Here is a 22,143-nt window from a genome sequence, read left to right as displayed (position 1 = left end):
CAGAAAACGATCACGAAATAAATAAATAAAATAAAATAAACTTAATTAATTAATTAATTAATTAACTTAATTAAGCTGCTTAATTAACTTAACTTTAGTTAACCTGATAGTTAACTAATTAAAATATAATTAGGTAAGTCAGAGAATGACAGGAGGCCCCCCCCCCTGTTGACCAGTCAAACTTTGACCGGTCAACTAGGACCCCCTTTGGCCCACATGTCAGCCTCTAGGTACACCTATGTGTACACAGAACTGGGTACCTGTAGCATTTTAACTTCTTTTTCGAATTAAAATAATTTCAGAAACTGACTAAACTTTGAAAATTAATATTAAATAATCCGTAACTCGGATGGAAAAACTTTGTACATGAAAGTTGCTCAGAACGACGAGACGAACCCGGAAACGCAACCCGTTCGTCCGCCACAGCCCCCTAACCTATCGAACCTGCAACATTTCACCTCCGGTTCATCTGTTCGAAAACACGGAACACCGGGGATACTTTCCTGGATGTTTTCCCCCTTCACCGGTATCACCTCATACCGCGTTAGAACACATCTAGCTCTGCTTGTTGTCCTGTTATGCACTTGCTTGCTATGTATTTACTATTTCTTCCCCCCTCTTCTCTTCGGTAGACTACGAGACCGACGCCGCTGCTGCTGTCCCGTACGACTACGGAGTTGACGACCAGTCTCTCTTGCCAGAGCAACCAGGCAAGCCCCCCCCCCTTCATCACCAGATATCGCCTATTCTTCTCTATACTGCTTGCATTAGAGTAGTGTAGCATGTTACTGTTTGGTTATTCCTATTCTGTTGCATAGCCTGTCATTGTTGCTACAGTCATTGATACCTTACCCGCAATCCTAAATGCTTAGTATAGGATGCTAGTTTATCATCATTGGCCCTACATTCTTGTCAGTCTGCCTCGCTATACGATTGGGCCGTGATCACTCGGGAGGTGATCGCGGGTATATACTTTACATACATACATACTATACAGATGGTGACTAAAGTCGGGTCAGCTCGATGAGTACCCGCAAGTGATTCTGATGAGGGGGCTGAAAGGACAGGTGGCTCCATCCCGGTAGAGGTGGGCCTGGGTTCCCGACGTCCCTCGACTGTTACTTTGTGGCGGAGGGACAGGGCAGGTTGAGACCACCTAGGAGACAGGTGGGCCTGGCCCTATTCGGCGTTCGCGGATACTTAACACGCTTAACGAGATCTTGGTATTTGATCTGAGTCTGGCCATTTGGTCTATACGCACTAACCATCTACGCGGGAGTAGTTATGGGTATCCCGACGTCGTGGTATCAGCCGAAGCCTTCATGACATTAGCGACTGAGCGGCACGCGCTGGGTTGGACAAGTTGGTATCAGAGCCGACTGCCTGTAGGAATCCCCCTTCCACACTCCTTGGCCGAAGTCGAGTCTAGACATTGCAAAACTTTTACTAACATGGCTGTGTGCCTTATGGGCCCACGTCGCCATTGGGTGGTACTAGGATCTTTTACTCCTCGACCCTTACTCTGGGATTCTGAACTCTCTTCTATTCAGGTTAAATGATTTTTTTTTACTAAAATCTAACTTTAGGTTCTTGAAAGTACTTTCTCCTGGAGAGGCCCTTCAGTCCAGATGATCATCGACTGCACCAGAAGATTTCGGAGATACTATTTGATATTCTCTTGAGACTTTGTGCCCATCACTTTTGCTATTCCCGACCACCGATAAATCCTTATGGATAACTACTTACACTTGTCATTCATATGATCATCCCTCATTGATCTTGTTATTACAAGATACCCCGAAGTTTTCTCTATTATTTCGAGAATACTTTGTGCCTACTGCCTAGCAGTTCTTTGCCACATGAATACCCCTTCAAATAAATCCTCGCACTTGTCGAGTATCCGCTCATCCCCAGTTGTTCATGTGTTTCACAAAAGTCTTCAAAATACTATTCGATCTTCTGAAAATCCTCTGGAGCCTTTGGATCTTGAAATTCTTGCTTGCTTGCATTATGGTTAATCCCATAACTCTCGTAGTCTTATTGACATTCCTTGTCATTATCATTTTGAGTCTTTTGACTCAATATGTTTGTGAATACACGCAATCATCTTTGATCCATATAAGTTACTTTTCCGGCTGAGCTGCCATTCTTTTAACTGGAATTGGTTCTCGACCAATCCAATTGTCGTTGATTGTACCATAAGGCTATTCAACTTATCCATCCCTAATCAGAGCATTGCTTCTGTTCCCTTGATTTGGAAATCATAATTCCTTTGCATTTGACAAATTGAGTTAGTCAGTTGTTTCTATAATCTGATCTCCTTGCATTCTTCTTCCTCTAGTTGAGTACCGATACTCACGTTAGATCCCTTGTGGACCACCAGATCCTTTGTTGGGTTTTATTTGACAATGCCCTTCATATTCAATAACCTTGTGAGCATTCCCTCTGATACATAATGCCTTTGGTAAATTGTATCCTCTACTTTCTCAACCATGCTCTGCCTTCGAGCTTGAGTTAATTACTTCTAAAGATTCTGGTATATGATTCTAAGATGCCCCGATGGGTTGAACCTATGCCTTCCTTAATATGTGTGAACTCGAAAGTTTTCACAAGTCGTACTCTTCTGGTATTTTGCCAGATAAAATTTCAACACTACGACTTCCTTGAACGCGAGAAGTGAATGAAAGGTTGTGCATTGGAGAAGTGGGAGTCGACCTTGAACTTTGTGTTCATGCCCATGGACACGATGTACATCTTCTCATCGAAGCTTCTTTTAAAATTAATTATTCCCTTGGTATAAGTTCATCTTATATCTGAGATCTGGCCTTTTTGCAATCGTGGTTCCGACCATCTTCTCCTTTAAATACCATTTCTCGTGCAAGTTTAAGCACTTGTCTTTTGCAAAGCAATCCCCCAGTCCAACCTCTACTTTGATTCGTCGTTGAGTATTACCCTCCTGGTATCTCGAGATTATCTTGGAACTGCATAAATTCTTATGAGTTCTTCATCAAGTAGTACATTCTCACTGATTACAGTTTTTCACGGGCTCGAAGTTATTAAACACTCACGGACATCGATAACTGAATCGAGTCCGCCTCGCGATTAAACAACTCTTAGTAATCTTCTTTGCTTACGAGTTTGTACCCATTCCTAGCCTGTTTGGCTATATCATTGTCGTTATGATTCTAACTGTGCTACCTGGTCCTTATTCTCGGAGCACCAATTTGCGACGATAGCTAAGCTTACGTCGATTTTCCTCGTCATACCCTTTCACCTTAAACAACAAGTTTGAGTTCGAGTTTGTGTCGTAACTGTGGTTCCAATAACCTCTTGCTTCATCATTCCCTTGACTTGATGTCGTCGCTGAGTGATTACTTCTTCATGAAATCTCTCAACACTTGTGTCGTGATCATCATCAACCTTACGAGCTCTTCCAGAATATCAATTGAATTTATGTTGAGAAAGACCATCCTTGCCCTCGATGATTAGTGTTATCATCGACCACTCTACTACCTTTCCTCCAACACAAACTTGTTCTTGTTTTGTGTTATACCTTGAGTTCCTTGCTATCCAGCAATTGCTCTTCTTTACCTTGGAGTATTACCATCCTTTATGTCAAGAATGTCGTGAGAATTTCACCACCTCTGGAGAATTCTTGATACAAGTGATACTTATCACCATCACCATTCTTTTCCTGGTCACCGTGTTATTTCTAACCACCGACAAATGGACTGTGATGTGTAATTCCAAAACTTCTAGCAACCCTATTGCTTTGAACTTAATGGTCGGCCGTTCATTCTTAGACTATCGATTATTGAATCACCATTCCAATGTTGGTTGTGCAACCCAGCCCATATTTCGGGTGCACCTTTCAACCAATGTTTAATTGTGTATGTTTCCCTCGAGCATACATCATTATACCATTTGATCTGACTAATGTTATCTCCTTGTTCACTTAATTGTGGAAACCATCTTTTGGAAGTATCGATGAATTGTCACTGAGTTCATCAGCTACCTCCTTATCCCTTCATTGGTTTAATGATGAGCTTTTGTTTCGGAACTCGCTTCCGTAGTAAATTTCCAGAGAATCTTACAATGTCATCTCGTCATTTGTGTTGCACCTTTTCTTCTCTAGCCTCCTAAGTCAGAGGTATCCTGACACCAATCGGATCTGAACCTCGGTCAGATATGATGGCTGGGACATTTCCAAGAGTTATAACATTGGTCTTTTATGACCCGGTAAGGTGATGGCATGTCCAGCACACCTGGCCGGAGGACCTACTGCTATAATTTCTTTTTAGCAAGGTTAACCATTCTTTCATGAGGAAATCATAGGACTTATTCTATGAGTTGTTCATGATGGATGCCTTGTGTGTCCAAAATCCGAACTTTGCTTAAAGACCATGTCAATGCTATCACGAAGCATGTATGTGGTACTCCTATCATCAATAAGAACACTTGAAGCACAATGCTAAATTTTCTTACTCAAATTATCCAAACATCGTTGTATGGGTAATGTCATGAAATTTATCTCCCCTTCCCTAACGGGTTTTCTACTTATTATCCTGTCATGGTTATCATGCTCTGCTTGTCCTTGGGAAGGATATACCCCTGAAATATGTGTTTAAACACATTTTCCTTTCCATTGTTTTGTTTAACCTTTCTTGTAATCTGACTTAACTGAGCAGTGATACCCCCCTGCTTAGGTAAGCATCTCATTGTACAACTGTGTCAGTAAGACCTTGTTTCTTTTGTTGATAGCATTCCGGTAACCACCGATGGACGAGAACTTTGCCTATTGGTCCGCCTCGTTCAATGAGCAGGAAAATGGTTCTCTTTGTCCCTCGCCCTTGGTACCGACATTGTTGCCGACATAACCGACATGCTATCCTTTGACATGCCTTTCTTGCATGATCACGCAAGACGTCTCCGTCCTTCCTACTTTTGAACCACATGGTGGGCCCATAACCCACAGTTCCACAGGATCGAAACCTGACCCTCCTGCACCCCCTGTTCCCAAGGTTGTTCCTTGCGTGTGGCCTCGTATGTAAATTCATGAGCCACTTATAAGAGATCATCAATTCGGGTATCAAACACGATACCTGTTCCTGTTGCTTAGAACCCCTTTCATGCCCTATTTCGGGCATCAAACTATAGCCTGCCCGCTCGAAACTTCCATTTTTCACCTTCTTACTTTGCTCTCGATGATATCTTAAGTTTCAATTCGAGAGTTACTTCCGCCACCTATCCTGCTGTTATCTACCAGATAAGCAACATTGTAGCGGTCCGTTTTTCCGAAGTTACCCCTTGTCGTACGAACGATGGAGTTCCAGAAGAAAGGATGCCCAATTCATCATGATGACCTGAAGCAAAGAAATGAAGACCTCAACGTAATGGATTGACCTCTTTGAGAAGAACAACCAAGACTGGGAACACTCGCTAGAATTTCGTAACCAAAACTTTCCCCCTTACACCCCTCTTAAATCTCGGGACGAGATTTCTTGTAGTGGAGGAGAATTGTGACGCCCGGATAATTAGGCTACAGTAATCCCACGTTAATGATGCCACGTCACCACGGTTACTGATGTTAATCTCATGTTAGTTCAAAACCAATTCGAAATTCAAACTTAAAATAAAGTCAAACGATAAAGATTTTCAAATATTAAAACTAAAATGTTCAGGTGGTGCCATATTTTGCTTAAGTAAATATGGTGTAATAAACACATTTTTATAAAATGCCTAGATAATTTAAAATGATTTAAAACATAAAAGAAAATAAATAAAAGAAAATGCAAAACAAGAAAACACACACACACACACACACAAAAGGAAACCACCTTCCCGTGTGGGCCTTGGCCCAGTTGGCCGGGCAGTCGACCGGCTTGCCGGCCCACCCCCGACACGCCCCTGGCCTACTAGACCCCTCTCCTAGGAAACCCTAACCCGTAACCCCCCCCCCACTTCACCCACTCCCCCACGCCTCGCTCCTCCTCTCCGCACCACATCTGGATCGACACCGGGGCAACCGAGCCCCGGAAACCGTCGACGCCGCCGCCGCCCGGAGGGCTACCTCGCCGGACCTCCTCCCCTGCTGGATCTGGATCGGCACTCGAGCCGATCCCCGGTGCCCATGCTCGCCGCCATTCACCATCACCACGTCGCCGCCCGTCGCGGGAACCTTCCCGCCGGTCTGCCTCCCCCTCATCGCCGGTCTGCTTCCCCTCCGGCGCCGTCGTCCCCGCCGCCCTCCTCACGTTCCGTTTCCTCGACCCCTTCTCCGCGCGGTGAGGCCCCGACTTCTCCTTTGTCCCCCCTGCTCCAGGCCGCACCCTGGCCGCTCGCATGACGGCGTGGGCACCCGCACCCCCTCACCTCTGACCGCGCCCGCACTCTGTCGGAGCGCACCGAGACCCACCGCCCCGTCCGCTGTCGCTTCCCCACACTGCCTCTGCTATGCTGCTGCATACGGTGCTGCCGTCGGCGCCTTTCCCCACGCACCCGTCGGAGCTCCGGCTCCTTCGCCCACTAACCACACGTTGTCGTGCCGGCGACCGACGTCGCCGTTCCTCGCCCGCGGCCCCCCTGCTCACCGGTCGGTGCGCGCCCGCCCCTGTTATGGCCATTGCCGCGGCCCTGGGCATGCGCCCTTGCGGTCTGGGCGCTCGCAGCACCCCTGCACCCGCAACCCGCCTGACCGGGCGCTCGTTAGGCCCTCCGGGCAGCTGACCAGTGGGACCCGCCCCCAGAAAACGATCACAAAATAAATAAATAAAATAAAATAAACTTAAATAAATAATTAATTAATTAACTTAATTAAGCTGCTTAATTAACTTAACTTTAGTTCACCTTATAGTTAACTAATTAAAATATAATTAGGTAAGTCAGAGAATTACAGGAGGCCCCCCCTGTTGACCAGTCAAACTTTGACCGGTCAACTAGGACCCCCTTTGGCCCACATGTCAGCCTCTAGGTACACCTATGTGTACACAGAACTGGGTACCTGTAGCATTTTAACTTCTTTTTCGAATTAAAATAATTTCAGAAACTGACTAAACTTTGAAAATTAATATTAAATAATCCGTAACTCGGATTGAAAAACTTTGTACATGAAAGTTGCTCAGAACGACGAGACGAACCCGGAAATGCAACCCGTTCGTCCGCCACACCCCCCTAACCTATCGAACCTGCAACATTTCACCTCCGGTTCATCTGTTCGAAAACACGGAACACCGGGGATATTTTCCCGGATGTTTTCCCCCTTCACCGGTATCACCTCATACCGCGTTAGAACACGTCTAGCTCTGCTTGTTGTCCTGTTATGCACTTGCTTGCTATGTATTTACTGTTTCTTCCCCCCTCTTCTCTTCGGTAGACTACGAGACCGACGCCGCTGCTGCTGCCCCGTACGACTACGGAGTTGACGACCACTTTCTCTTGCCAGAGCAACCAGGCAAGCCCCCCCTTGATCACTAGATATCGCCTATTCTTCTCTATACTGCTTGCATTAGAGTAGTGTAGCATGTTACTGTTCGGTTATTCCTATTCTGTTGCATAGCCTGTCATTGTTGCTACAGTCATTGATACCTTACCCGCTATCCTAAATGCTTAGCATAGGATGCTAGTTTATCATCATTGGCCCTACATTCTTGTCAGTCTGCCTCGCTATACGATTGGGCCGTGATCACTCGGGAGGTGATCACGGGTATATACTTTACATACATACATACTATACAGATGGTGACTAAAGTCGGGTCAGCTCGATGAGTACCCGCAAGTGATTCTGATGAGGGGGCTGAAAGGACAGGTGGCTCCATCCCGGTAGAGGTGGGCCTGGGTTCCCGATGGCCCCCGACTGTTACTTTGTGGCGGAGCGACAGGGCAGGTTGAGACCACCTAGGAGACAGGTGGGCCTGGCCCTGTTCGGCGTTCGCGGATACTTAACACGCTTAACGAGATCTTGGTATTTGATCTGAGTCTGGCCATTTGGTCTATACGTACTAACCATCTACGCGGGAGTAGTTATGGGTATCCCGACGTCGTGGTATCAGCCGAAGCCTTCGTGACATCAGCGACTGAGCGGCGCGCGTCGGGTTGGACTGCGTTAACGCAACTTCCTTTGTAATGGAGGTTGCTAGGTCTGCTCACCGGCCGCGTACGCAACGTGGAGGTGTGCTAAGGGCGATGGGCCCAGACCCCTGTGTGCTTAGGTTTAGACCGGCGTGCTGACCTCTCTGTTGTGCCTAGGTGGGGCTGCGACGTGTTGATCTTCCGCGGCCGGGCATGACCCAGGAAAGTGTGTCCGGCCAAATGGGATCAAGCGTGTTGGGTTATGTGGTGCACCCCTGCAGGGAAGTTAATCTATTCGAATAGCCGTGATCTTGGGTAACAGGACGACTTGGAGTTGTACCTTGACCTTATGACAACTAGAACCGGATACTTAATAAAACACACCCTTCCAAGTTCCACAGACAACCCGGTGATCGCTTTTCCACAGGGCGACGAGGGGAGGATCGCCGGGTAGGATTATGCTATGCGATGCTACTGGAGATGCTACTTGGAGATGCTACTTGGAGGACTTCAATCTACTCTCTTCTACATGCTGCGAGACGGAGGCTTCCAGAAGTGTAGTCTTCGATAGGACTAGCTATCCCCCTCTTATTCTGGCATTCTGCAGTTCAGTCCACCGATATGGCCTCCTTACACATATACCCATGCATATGTAGTGTAGTTCCTTGCTTGCGAGTACTTTGGATGAGTACTCACGATTGCTTTCTCCCCCCTTTTTCCCCCTTTCCTTTCTTTCTGGTTGTCGCAACCAGATGCTAGAGTCCAGGAGCCAGACGCCACCGTCGACGACGACCTCTACTACACCGGAGGTGCCTACTACTACGTGCGGCCCGCTGACGACGACCAGGAGTAGTTAGGAGGATCCCAGGCAGGAGGCCTGCGCCTCTTTCAATCTGTATCCTAGTTTGTGCTAGCCTTCTTAAGGCAAACTTGTTTAACTTATGTCTGTACTCAGATATTGTTGCTTCCGCTGACTCGTCTATGATCGAGCACTTGTATTTGAGCCCTCGAGGCCCCTGGCTTGTATTATGATGCTTGTATGACTTATTTATGTTTTAGAGTTGTGTTGTGATATCTTCCCGTGAGTCCCTGATCTTGATCGTACACATTTGCGTGCATGATTAGTGTACGATTGAATCGGGGGCGTCACATAAGCATGGCAAGAGCAAGTTCATAGGGTGCATGGATCACCAGCGAAGCTCATGGAAAAAACTGAACTTAAAGTTAATACTGACAACAACATTATTTAGCAATTTGAGAGCAAGATTACAACAAGGTACAACATGCTATAAATGCAACCAGGGGCATGGATGGATAGATCATGACATGTATAACAAAACATCCTTAGTGAACATCTCCAGATTATGCATAGAATGACTTGTAGCAGGAGGTTTACATAGTATCATGATATGGCAGATTCAGACTAGCCAAACAGTAACAACAAGTACCCTACTTAACAAGCTCTACGCACTCACTACAAGACCCACAAAAATACATGGATTGCACCACTATAAAGATAGAATGATGTAGCACAAAACACATGTAGACATCAAGCTCATAGGATGCACACACAAAATGCAATGAAAAAGACAAATCAGCAAGTTCTGTTAACAGGCAGCAGACAACATTTGATAGCACTCTTGCATCAGAGATTTGGGCATCCAGATGAACTCAAACAAACATGGAATAATGGAATGAAATGAAGAGCATCTCATGATGAACATTTTGATATATTATACATGCAAAACCGATCTACGTATGAGGAGTTATGGCATGTCAAAGTATGCACCAGAAGGTAAAATATCTCAGGGACTTGAGAGAAAAATCGAGGAGGGGAAGTCAACCGTAGTGGATCTGGATCTGGGCGTGGATTCCGAGGATCGCTGGAGATTGGAGGCGGCGGCTCGGCTCGAACTCTGGCGAGGAGGCAGCGGAGTGGCCGGATCGGGGCGCCCGCGGAGGAGGTCGTCGGCGGGGCGCGGTGCGGTGGCGAGAGGCGGCGCCAAGCTCGGCGGCGCACAGGCGCGCGGCCGGAGCGGGCGCCGGTGAAGGTGGCGGCCGCCGGCGAGGTGGCGGGTTGGCGCGGCACCGGCGCAGCGGCGGACGAGGGAAGGCGACGGTGGAGGCACGGGGCGGCAGGCGCGGGAGCTCAGCCCGGGCGGCAGCGGAGACCGGGCTTGCGCGGGCCCCGAATGGGCTCCGCGGGCCGACGCGGTCGCGGGACGGCGGCGGGACAGGTGGCGCGATGCCACCGGCCGAGAGCGGTGGCATGGTGACATGGCGCCGTCTGATTGGTCCGGACGTGTGGCGGCCGGCGGTGGACATGTCCGTCGGTGGTGGGGAAGTGTCCGGCGGCGCGAGGGGAAGAAGATTAGGGTTTCATCTGCGCGAAAAATCTAGGAGGGACACATATTTATAGGTAGAGGGAGCTAGGAGGCTCCAAATTAGGTACGGTTTTCGCCCACACGATCGTGATCGAACGACCGAGAGCATGGAAGGGGTTTGAATGGGTTAGTGGGCCACATTGGAAGGGTGTTGGGCTGCAACAAAAGAGGGCTTTACGATTCCCTGGTTAATCATTGGAGTATCAAACGACCTCCAAATGGAACGAAACTTGACTGACGGTCTACCGGTGGTGTACCAAGGCCGCTTGGCAAACCTCGGTCCATTCCGAGAACATTTAACACCTGCTCACGAAAAGAGACAAGAGGGAGGGGGACGCCGGATGACATAGGAGTGTCGGATTGCAAAACGGACAACGGGGAAAATGCTCGGATGCAAGAAACGAACACGTATGCAAAAATGAAATGCACATGATGACATGGCAATATGCAACACACAAGTAAATGACATGGCAATGATAGCGAATAACTGGCAGACACCTGGTGCATCGAATCCGGGGCGTTACAACTCTCCTCCACTAACAAGAGATCTCGTCCCGAGATCTTAGGAGCGAGACGGAAGAGAAAAGGATAAGGTGAAATGAGAAACGCAAGAGAGAAGATGAACAAAGACGAGAGCACTCGGGTAGAAGGAGAAAAGGCGAAAATGACGAGAATCAAAAGCTCATGGAAACAAGATAGACTCTGAAACCACTCCGGTTAGAACGAGATAAGGAACGAATAAGACTAAAAGGATTTAGGCAGCACTCCGGCTGAAACATGGGGGAATAGAACACGAGCTTGAGAGGATGGAATGATACTTGATGAAGACATGACACAAAACCTCCGGAAAGAATTGAAAGAGTTTAATGAAAAGAACTTAGAAGGAAGGATTGAACGGAGTTGTTGAGAAAATCAACAACAAAATAATAAGCTTGTTGTGGACTTATAGGTAACATCTCAAGATCATAAGGTGATAACCGGCCACAAACGGAAATGATTGGATAGCTGAGAAGAACGAAGAAATGCAAAACTCCACTTCAAAAGAATACGGAGAATTAATTACACTTCGAGACGCGAGAAGAAAAGATACTTGAATTTCTCCAACAAAGTCTTGATGAACTCTTAAAGAATGAATTAAATCATGAAGAAGCACCATGAAGAACTCCGGTAATAAAAGTTTATGAGATTGAATGAAGGATGAAAGAATAAGATAAGCCTTGCGATGATTTAGATGGGGGTTTCGATGACATGGCCGAGGAGATTTGAACTCCGGAAAAGAAAAGATGAAAACACTTGGAACTAGAATTTATTCATCAAGAACAAACTCTGAAGGAAGGGATTACTCACTTGGATGAAATAAGAATAAGATTTATTTTATGCTTAACCTTCATCAAATTAAATTGATGACAAGCAATGGATTTTGCATACTACTTATTCTTCTTGAAAAGGATTGAGAAGTGACATATCGCAAACTTGAGAAGGTCTTCATGAACCACCGGTAGGATTGAAAAGAACGAAAGAATTAATATGATGACAAAGGAAAAAGAATCTGAATGAACCACCATAAGAATTCAAAAATTGAATGACAAAAGAGAATGAATCACCTGGAAGAATTAGAAGAACCAATATGCTAGAGGGGATTTAGGTGCAAAAGAACAAAGATATCACGAGTTGATTAAAGAACACTTGAACGAAGCACCAGGATAATTGGATAACGGTAGCTGAAATGTGAGGGCAAAAAATTCCTCTGGAATGATGGCCTTCGATGAAAAGAAATGGAAAAACAACTCCTGACATAGCCTGGATGGTTAAGAAAAGAATATCTGATGAATGGAATAATTCGAGAGGATAATATGAAGCTAGAACCACAAATCTTCAAGAGAACGGACAAGATTTAGAGGAAAACTCTTCTTTGGTCTTCAAATGACGACGGAAAACACCACCAACATTACTGAGATACTCCGGGAGAACGAAAAGCTGAAAAGGTTGAGCCAACAATGAAAAGAATTTGAACAAGATCTTGGAGAAGGCATGTGACTGATGGGATCCATTCTTACGTCACACTTAATAGGAATTTGAGAATAGCTCTGGGAAATTAGAAGAGTCAGGTAAGATCCTGGGAAAAGACATGTGGGTTAGGGCCCACTAAAGAGAAAAACATAGTTGAAAAGGGATGTTGAAGAGGTAAATGATGCACCGGAATGATTGAAATATTTGAATGAGGTGACACCCTCGAATTAATTCAAACACAGATGAATCTCTTGAGATGTCTTCCGAACTCCGGAATGATAAACTGGTGAGAGGCGAACGAGCAGGGAAAACACTTGAGCCAAGGAAAAGAATATAATCACTACCGAAAATTAGAATTGAATCCACCGGAGAAGAAAAAGAGATGAAGAATGTCCACCGAGACGAGAATTCACCGGTTGAAATAATTAAGGGAAGACTGAAGAGACTCCACATGAATGGAATTGATGGTTGAAAGAGACTCAGACTCCGAGAAGAAAAAGGGTTGGGAGGGCGGGAAAACAAAGGCAACTTGGAAGGGGGAACCGACGAATATCTTGAAGAGAAAACACCGGTTGAAATCATTGAGGAAAGAAGGTAAAGACTTCGCGCGAGTAAGATGGATACTCAATTATGGGCTCCGGCTCCGAGATGAAAAGGGGTGGGCGGGTGGGAAAAAGAAAACAACTAAGGATTGAACTTGGCAAAGATGAAGAGGCTCGAGTCAACTTGACGAGAAATGCACTGGATGAAAAGAGTTGAGAACCAACGACCGAAAAACCAACTGCGTGATCCTAAAGAAAGTTTGAAAGGGAAGAGGAGTAATTCAAAACACCTACGTCAAGATTCCTCACCAGAGCGACGAAGGGGCTGAGGAGTAAAAATAATTCCTACTCTCCGATATAACTATACTCCAAAAACAGTTTTCTTCTAGACTCAACAACAGCCAAACTACACGATCAATCAAGGGGGCTCCTATGGTCGGTCGAGGCTCTGATACCAACTTGTCACGCCCAATGTGTGATACTATCCTAAAGAGACTCGAAGGTCCCACCAAGGATAGAACCGCCTATTGAAATGCTTTTGCAAGGTGGATATAATTACATCAACATTACATAATAGATGGGGATACATACAAGAGGCATACAATGCCACACGAATACAACATCATCATACATAAGATCAACATCCGACTACGGATGAAACACAAATAGAAACTCAAACGACATCCACCCTGCTAGCCCAGGCTGCCAACCTGGAACCTATCCCCTGATCGAAGAAGAAGCAGAAGGAGAACTCCAAAACAAGCAAACATCGCTCTCGCGTCATGATCATCGCATAACCTGTACCTGCAACTGTTGTTGTTGTAATCTGTGAGCCACGAGGACTCAGCAATCCCATTACCATGGGTATCAAGACTAGCAAAGCTAATGGGTAAAGGAAAGGATAAGTGGTGAGGTTGCAGCAGCGACTAAGCAAGTATGGTGGCTAACATACGCAAATAAGAGCGAGAAGAGAAGCAAAGGAACGGTCGTGAAGCTATCAATGAGCAAGAAGTGATCCTGAACTCCTATTTACGTAAAACATAACCCAAAACCGTGTTCACTTCCCGGACTCCGCCGAAAAGAGACCATCACGGCTACACACGTGGTTGATGTGTTTTAATTCGTACCTGGTGTCAAGTTATCTACAACCGGACATTAACAAATTCCCATCTGCCACATAACCGCGGGCATGGCTTTCGAAAGATAATACCCTGCAGGGGTGTCCCAACTTAGCCCATGATAAGCCCTCGCTATCAATGAAGGATATTCCTTCTCCCAGGAAGACCCGATCAGTCTCGGAATCCCGGTTACAAGACATTTCAACAATGGTAAAACAAGACCAGCAAAGCCGCCCGATGTGTCAACAATCCCGATAGGAGTCGCACGTATCTCGTTCTCAGGACACACCGGATAAGCGAAGCATACAGGTACCAATGTAACCCAAGTTGCCAAGGGATGGTCCCGCACTGTGCTCTAGTTTGGACCAACACTTAGACAAGCATTGGCCTGGGGGGGCTAAAATAAGATGACCCTCGGGTTAATTACTCCCAAGGGAAATGTATAGGTGGTAGGAAAATGGTAAAACCAATGTTGGTCCTTGCTGGAGGAGTTTTATTCAAGGCGAACTGTCGAGGGGGTCCCATAAATCACCCAACCGCGTTAGGGACGCAAAATCCAGGAACATAATACCGATATGACGGAAACTAGGGCGGCAAGAGTGGAACAAAACACCAGGCATAATGTAACGCCCCGAGACCGATGTGCCAGGTGTCGTTCAATTATTCGTTGTTGTTGTCTTGTCATTTGCTTGCGTGTTGCATTTCATGATGTCATCATGTGCATTGCATCATCATGTTTTCAAAACTTGCATCCGTCCCGGTCTCCTCGTTCCCTCCGTTGTCCGTTCTGAGCCAAACCACACTTGCACGCGCCCGCGGCATGTCCGAAATAGTATTTTATAAGTGGCCGGAAAATGTTCTCGGAATGGGTTGCAACTTGTCGTGCGGTCTTATTATAGTGTAGATAGGCCGCCTGCCAAATTTCGTCGCATTCGTAGTTCGTTTGACTGCCCAACCGTTAAATATATAACCGCGATATAGTCGGTATATTCGTCGGGTGTTTTCGGTCTCCGAAAACCGTTGCCGGGCCTCTCTCCCTCTTCTCTCCTGCAGCCCATGGTCTCTACACAGCCCACTAATCCCTCCCACAGCCCTCTAACCTCCCCCTCTGACCAGAGCCGCACGATCGCGATCGTACGGTCCAAAAGCGGCCCCAAACCCTCAAACCCTAGCTCCTTTCTATATATAGATGCCTCCCATGCCATTTTTGGCCTCCACCAACCTCCTCCCTCAATTTCCGCGCAGCCAGCCACCTCCCACCTCGGTTCCGCCGCCGCCAGCTGCAGCCCGCCACTTGGCGCCGCCGTCGGCGCGCCCCGGACCAATCCACGCATGCCACGTCGCCCCTTGGCCGTCTCCAGCCACTGCCCCGCCGCCATGTGGCATCGCCACCTCACCCCGCTCCTTCCCAGCCACGCGGGCCCGCGAAGCCCATCGGCGGCCCGCCCGGACCCGTTGGCCGCCGCCGCTGCCCGAGCGCCCGAAGCGCCCCGCGCCCCCGCGCCTTCTCCCGCGCCGTGGCGTCTCCCCGCCGGCCCGAGCTCGCCGGAGCCGAACCCCCCGCGCTGCCGGAGTTCGCCAAACCCCCCCCCCCCCCGTCCAGGAGTGCCCCGCTCTCTCCTCTCCAGGCGCCGCCTCCCCTGAAGCTCGCGCCGCCGCCGCCCCATGGAACCCTCCTCGTCGCCGGTGGCCTCGCCGTCGCCGGGAATGGATCCCCGGCGAGCCCCTCGTCCCAGATCCGGTCTTCTCCGCGCCATCCATCGCCTGACATCGTCCCCGCCGTCCTCGCCGGAGGCCGCGCCGTCGCTCGTCGTCCGGGGCAGATCGGGAGGAGGCCCGATCCCGTCGCCGCCGCGTTGACCTCGTCCTGCTGCGTGGGCTGCCTCGTTCCAGCGCCTCTGGCCCAGCTCCAGATCCCGGCCTCAAGGCCCGATGTGAGGAGCTCCCCAGCCCAGTTCAAATCAGTTTCGGCCTGTTACGTTTTTTTTCTGTTCTGGGAATTTCCTAATTTCCAAGGAATTGGCAGATTTGCATATCGCACCCTCATTTTCATGCATATAATAACTCCACAACGATGCATTGGATTAAAACAAACTTTATATGTAAAATGCTTAGAATTTCACCTAGTTTCATAATATCCAACTTTCATCCATGTTAACATATTTAAAAATGTTGTTTGCATTAATTTGCTCCTATGCCATGTTAAAATGATTTAATTCATAACTAAATAACCGTAACTCCAATTTTAATAAACTTTATATGTAAATGGGGTAGAATTTTGCCTAGTTTATCATGGTGACCTTTATTTGCATATTAAACAACTCTAAAATATTGTTTAGGGCAGAACAGTACCAAATCTAAAATATGCTATGGGGATTTTCCGGAATTGTTGTTCGTTACTTCCGGCCTCATTTAAACTTGCCTAGATAGGTAGTTTCGTTGTGCTTCACCCTCTTGCCATGTTAAACAACATTTTAATATTGTTGAGTACATAAACGAGATCAAACTAAATAACGTGTCATGGTGTTTCATCAATAAGCAACTCGTTGCGTATTGAGCTCCACTTAATTTGTAGTGTTGTTTGTTGCACTTTGCCATGCCATGTTTCATTAAACCGGACATGCATCATACTCGATTGTGCATCGTGCCATGTTGTTGTGTTGGTTGTTTACTATGTTGTGTGCTTCTTTTTCGGTGTTTGCTTCTTCGGGTTGGTTCCGATAACGTCGAGGTTGTGAGGATCCATTCGTCTACGTCCGTTTGTCTTCTTCATGGACTCGTTCTTCTTCCTTGCGGGATCTCAGGCAAGATGATCATACCCTCGAAATCACTACTATCTTTGCTATGCTAGTTTGCTCGCTCTTTTGCTATGCCAATGCTACGATGCCTACCATTTGCTTGTCAGCCTCCCAAATTGCCATGTCAAATCTCTAACCCACCATGTCCTAGCAAACCGTTGATTGGCTATGTTACCGCTTTGCTCAGCCCCTCTTATAGTGTTGTTAGTTGCAGGTGAAGATTGAAGTTTGTTCCTTGTTGGAACATGGAGATGTTGTTCCTTGTTGGGATATTTATTTGTTGGGATATCACAATATATCTTATTTAATTAATGCATCTATATACTTGGTAAAGGGTGGAAGGCTCGGCCTTATGCCTGGTGTTTTGTTCCACTCTTGCCGCCCTAGTTTCGTCATATCGGTGTTATGTTCCCGGATTTTGCGTCCCTTACGCGGTTGGGCTATAATGGGAACCCCTTGACAGTTCGCCTTAAGTAAAGCTTTTCCAGCAATGCCCAACATTGGTTTTACCATTTGCCACCTAGCCTTTTTCCCTTGGGAGTCGCGCATCCCGAGGGTCATCTTTATTTTAACCCCCCCGGGCCAGTGCTTGTCTAAGTGTTGGTCCGAACTAGAGTCCTTTGCAGCGCCACCTCGGGGAAACTTGAGGGTTGGTTTTAGTTGTACGGAGCGCTCATCCGGTGTTGCCCTGAGAACGAGATATGTGCAGCTCCTATCAGGATGTCGGCGCATCGGGCGGTATTGCTGGTTTAGTTTTACCCTGTCGAAATGTCTTGTTGTACCGGGATACCGAGTCTGATCGGAATGTCTCGGGTGGAGGTCTATTCCTTCGTTGACCGCGAGAGCTTGTGATGGGCTAAGTTGGGACACCCCTGCAGGGATTTGAACTTTCGAAAGCCGTGCCCGCGGTTATGGGCAGATGGGAATTTGTTAACGTCCGGTTGTAGAAAACCCGAAGTTGATCTTAATTAAAATACACCAACCGCGTGTGTAACCGTGATGGTCTCTTCTCGGCGGAGTCCGGGAAGTGAACACGGTGTTGGAGTTATGTTTGACGTAGGTTGCTATAGGATCACTTCTTGATCATACTTTTATCGACCGTGCTTAGCCTTCTCTTCTCGCTCTCATTTGCGTATGTTAGCCACCATATATGCTAGTCGCTTGCTGCAGCTCCACCTCATTACTCCATCCTTCCTATAAGCTTAAATAGTCTTGATCTCGCGGGTGCGAGATTGCTGAGTCCCCGTGGCTCACAGATACTTCCAAAACCAGTTTGCAGGTGCCTAAGTTACCGAGCAGGTGACGCAACCAAGCTCAAGGAGGAGCTCGATGAAGATCTTGCCCTTTGTGTTGTTTCGTTCTAGTTGATCAGTAGTGGAGCCCAGTTGGGGTCGATCGGGGACCTTTGTCGCATTTGGGGTTCTTCTTTTATTTTGGTTCCGTAGTCGGACCTTGATTGTATCTGGATGATGTAATGCTTTATTCATGTAATTGTGTGAAGTGGCGATTGTAAGCCAGCTATGTACCTCTTTCCCTTATGTATTACATGGGTTGTGTGAAGATTACCTCACTTGCGACATTGCTTTCAATGCGGTTATGCCTCTAAGTCGTGCTTCGACACGTGGGAGATATAGCCGCATCGAGGGCGTTACAAGTTGGTATCAGAGCCTTGCCCGACCTTAGGAGCCCCACTGCTTGATCGTTTTTAGCGGCCGAGTTGTGTCTAGAAAAATGTTTTGAGTCATTTAGGAATTATATATCGGAGAGTTAGGAATTCTTTTTACTCCCCAGTCTCTTCATCGCTCTGGTAAGGCATCCTAACGTAGAGTTTTGACTCTTCTCTTCTCAAATTTCACTAAAAAATTTTAGGATCACGCGGGTATCTTGGAATTGTTCCGATGGTTTTATGATGAGAACATTGTCTTGGTGCCTCCTGTCAGGGGTTTAGTGGAAGTGTCCCGGGGAGTTGAGCTCTGAGGTGTTGTCGTCATAATTTTATCGTTGCAGTTCTGGAATACCTGAGTTTAGTACGCCGACATCGAAAATCTCTTTTATGCAGTTGTTGGTGAGATAACCCCGATAACCCAGTACTGAGGTGAGTACGGGAGTATCGCCATAACTTGTATAACGGATGCTTTTCGAAGGTTGAGGTAGATGGTTTCCGAAGGTTTCTTGGTTATGTGTTGAAGGATGGACACAGCTGGATGTAGGATTTGCTAGTTTTGGGTGAGATATTATGCTTCCCCTGTATCCCCAACACCTGATTGCATAACCGGAAATTTTCGGGAGTTTCATAGGTGGGAATCAAGTAGCTCTTAGGATATCTTTCCGACGGATGTATGATATGAAATTGGGGTTCGACGTCTAGTGGTCCGCCTATTCACGGTTGATTTTACAGTGGTCTCGTTGTGTCTTAAAGAGTCCTTGGCTATGCCGACTCGGGGACGCTTCGTATGTCATGTGCACTGCCTTGTACATGATGGTGCTGTACGATCGAGCCCGTGTAGGCCCCACCACGAAAACTTCGGACGAAATCTCTATCATATGTTTGTTCCGGCTTATTCTGCAAGCCAAATCCTTTGTTTTGTTTTGAGTTGTGGTATTCGAGTTGCTTCGAAGTCAAATGTTGATTCCATACCTTTTCCAAATGGTGTTCTCATATTGCTATGTGAATACTAATCCTTCTTGATCATCGAGATTGTCTTGCCAATCCTTTTCAACCAGTGTGTCTCTCTTCAAGTGGATCCGATCATTCTCCCCATCCGCAAGATCAATTCTAAGTTTTCTCAACGGTGTTCATTCCAACTGCCCCAAGTTGCCTTTGTTTTTCCCGCCCTCCCACCCTTTTTGTTCAAGGACTAAGATTTCTTCTTCAAGTATCCATTTTATTGATGGGAAGTTTCTCCATTCTTTTCCGTCAATGTTCTTACCTGGTGGTTCTCAAGAAGATGTTCTACTAGTTCGCCATTCCTTTCTCTTCTCCGGTGGATTCAAGTCAAGTTTTGTTGATCATACCTTTTTCCTCATTTCAATGTCTTCTCATACCGGTGCTCCTCATATTCATTCACTTCTCGCTATTTGTTATTCCGGAGTGCTCAAGATATCTCGAAGATTCGTGTTTCCACTCTGCATTCGTTCAAGATCTTTCGAGGATGTTATCTCATTCAAGTCTTTTATTTCAACTGGTGCATTATCATCTCTTTTAAATCTTTTCAACGGTGTTCTTTTGAGTGGGCCCTAACCCACAGGTCTTTTCCCAGGATCTTACCTGACTCTTCTATTTTCCCAGAGCTATCCTAAATTCTTCTCCAAGTTTGACGTAAGAATGAGTTATCATTAGTCAAATGCTTTTCTCCAAGATCTTTCAAATTCTTTTCATAGTTGGCTCAACCTCTTCGCTTTTGATTCTTCCGGTGTGCCTCAATAATTCTTGGTGGTGTTTCTCGTTGTCATTCTCATCATTTGAAGACCGAAGAAGAGTTTCTCTTTAATCTTGCTCTATTCTCTTCAAGATTCTTGGTGCTAGCTTGTTGCCATCCTCTCATAATTGTTTTCGATTGTGAGAATCTTTTTCTCCCATCAGGAGATATTCAAGAGTCTTCTCAGTTTGTCATCCGGAGTCCATCAATTCAGGTTTATTCATTCTCAGCCATCAGTTATCATTCTCCTATCTTGCCGGTGCATCTATCGAATATCCTCTAATCAGTTCTTGATCTCTTTGTTCTCATGTATCTAGTTTGTCTCAAGCACCTTTGTTCATTTGCTAATTCTTACCGGTGATGCACCACTACTTCGATCATTTTCAATTCTTACGGTGGTTCTTTCAAGATCTCTCTTCCTTGTTCATCATATCAATTCATTTGTTGTTCCAATCCTACCGGTGGTTCGTTGAAGACCTTCTCAAGTTTACGCTATATCTCTTTTAATCCTTTCTACGAGAATAAGTAGTATGCCAAATCCGTTGATTGTCGTCAATTTAATTGGTGAAGGATAAGCATAACATAATTCTTATTCTTGTTCATCCAAGTGATTAATTCTTTATTCCGGAGGCCCTTAAAATTCTCGGTTTCATTTGTTTTATCTTCTCTTTTTCCCGGAGTTCCAAGCTCTAATTATCACGGAGATCCATCTAAATCATTGCAAGGTTTCACCTTGTGTTTTCAACTTCTTTTTCCATCCATTGGATCATCCTTTTATTACCGGAGTTCTTCATGGAGGCTCTACATGGTGGTTCGTCAAGGATTCTTTTTGTTCTTCAATTGTTCTTCAAGATTTCTCTCGAAGTTATGACCCGCCAAGCTATACTCAAAAAATTAAACATGGTGCTCAACACATGTTTTGTTTTGAGGAGTTCAAGTATTCTTCTTCTTGCATCCGAAGTGCAATTCTTCCTACCTTATCTTTTGAGGTGGTGTTATGTCACTCTTGACAATTTCCTTCATGTTTCATGATTCATATGTTGTCAAAAATGAGGTATTTTAAATCCATATCTCTTCGTTGGAGTTATCTTGTGTCATATTTCACCTAAAGCTTTCCTTTAAGAATTGTCGCTCTCATGGTGTTTATCAATGATCCAATTTCTTCATTTACCCTTTCCGGTGCGATATACTTTCTCGTCTCCTTGTTCATATCAATACAATTCTTTTCCCGTGAGTGGCAGGTTGTCACCTCATATTTTGAGATGTACTCCATAAGACCATATCAAGTTTATTCTTTCGTTGTTGGCTTTCCAATAACTCCGTTCGACCCTTCTCCTTAAGATGCCTTTTCAAACTCTTTTGTGGCAGAAGTTGGCATTTTCTTCAACATTCTTTTATTTCAATTATCAATCTTCTATTTCTTTCTCCCGGAGGCAGTGTATTGTGATTCATCAAGTAACATCCCATCTTCTCAAGTTCATGTTCTATTCCTTCCATGTTCAACCGGAGTACTGCCCGAATTCTTCCCCTCTCATCTTGTTTTAACCGGAGTGGTTTCGAATTCTATCTTGTCCATTAAACTCTTGATTCATGTCTTTGAAACCTTCAAGTTCTCGTAATGTTCCTTGTTCCTTTTTTTTCTAACGGATTGTTTGCAATCTCGTTCTTCTCAGTTGTGCTCTTTCTTTTAAATTGCTCAACCTCTCAAGGTTCTTTGGTTTCACTCATTGGTCAAAGAAGCAACTTAGTTTTACCTCTTCTCTTCCTCTTCCATTTCTCTCCGGTGCCATCCTAGATCTCGGGAC

Source organism: Triticum aestivum, chromosome 2B (genome assembly GCF_018294505.1).
Source record: "Triticum aestivum cultivar Chinese Spring chromosome 2B, IWGSC CS RefSeq v2.1, whole genome shotgun sequence".
NCBI lineage: Eukaryota > Viridiplantae > Streptophyta > Magnoliopsida > Poales > Poaceae > Triticum > Triticum aestivum.
Note: the sequence above shows the minus strand (reverse complement) of the source record.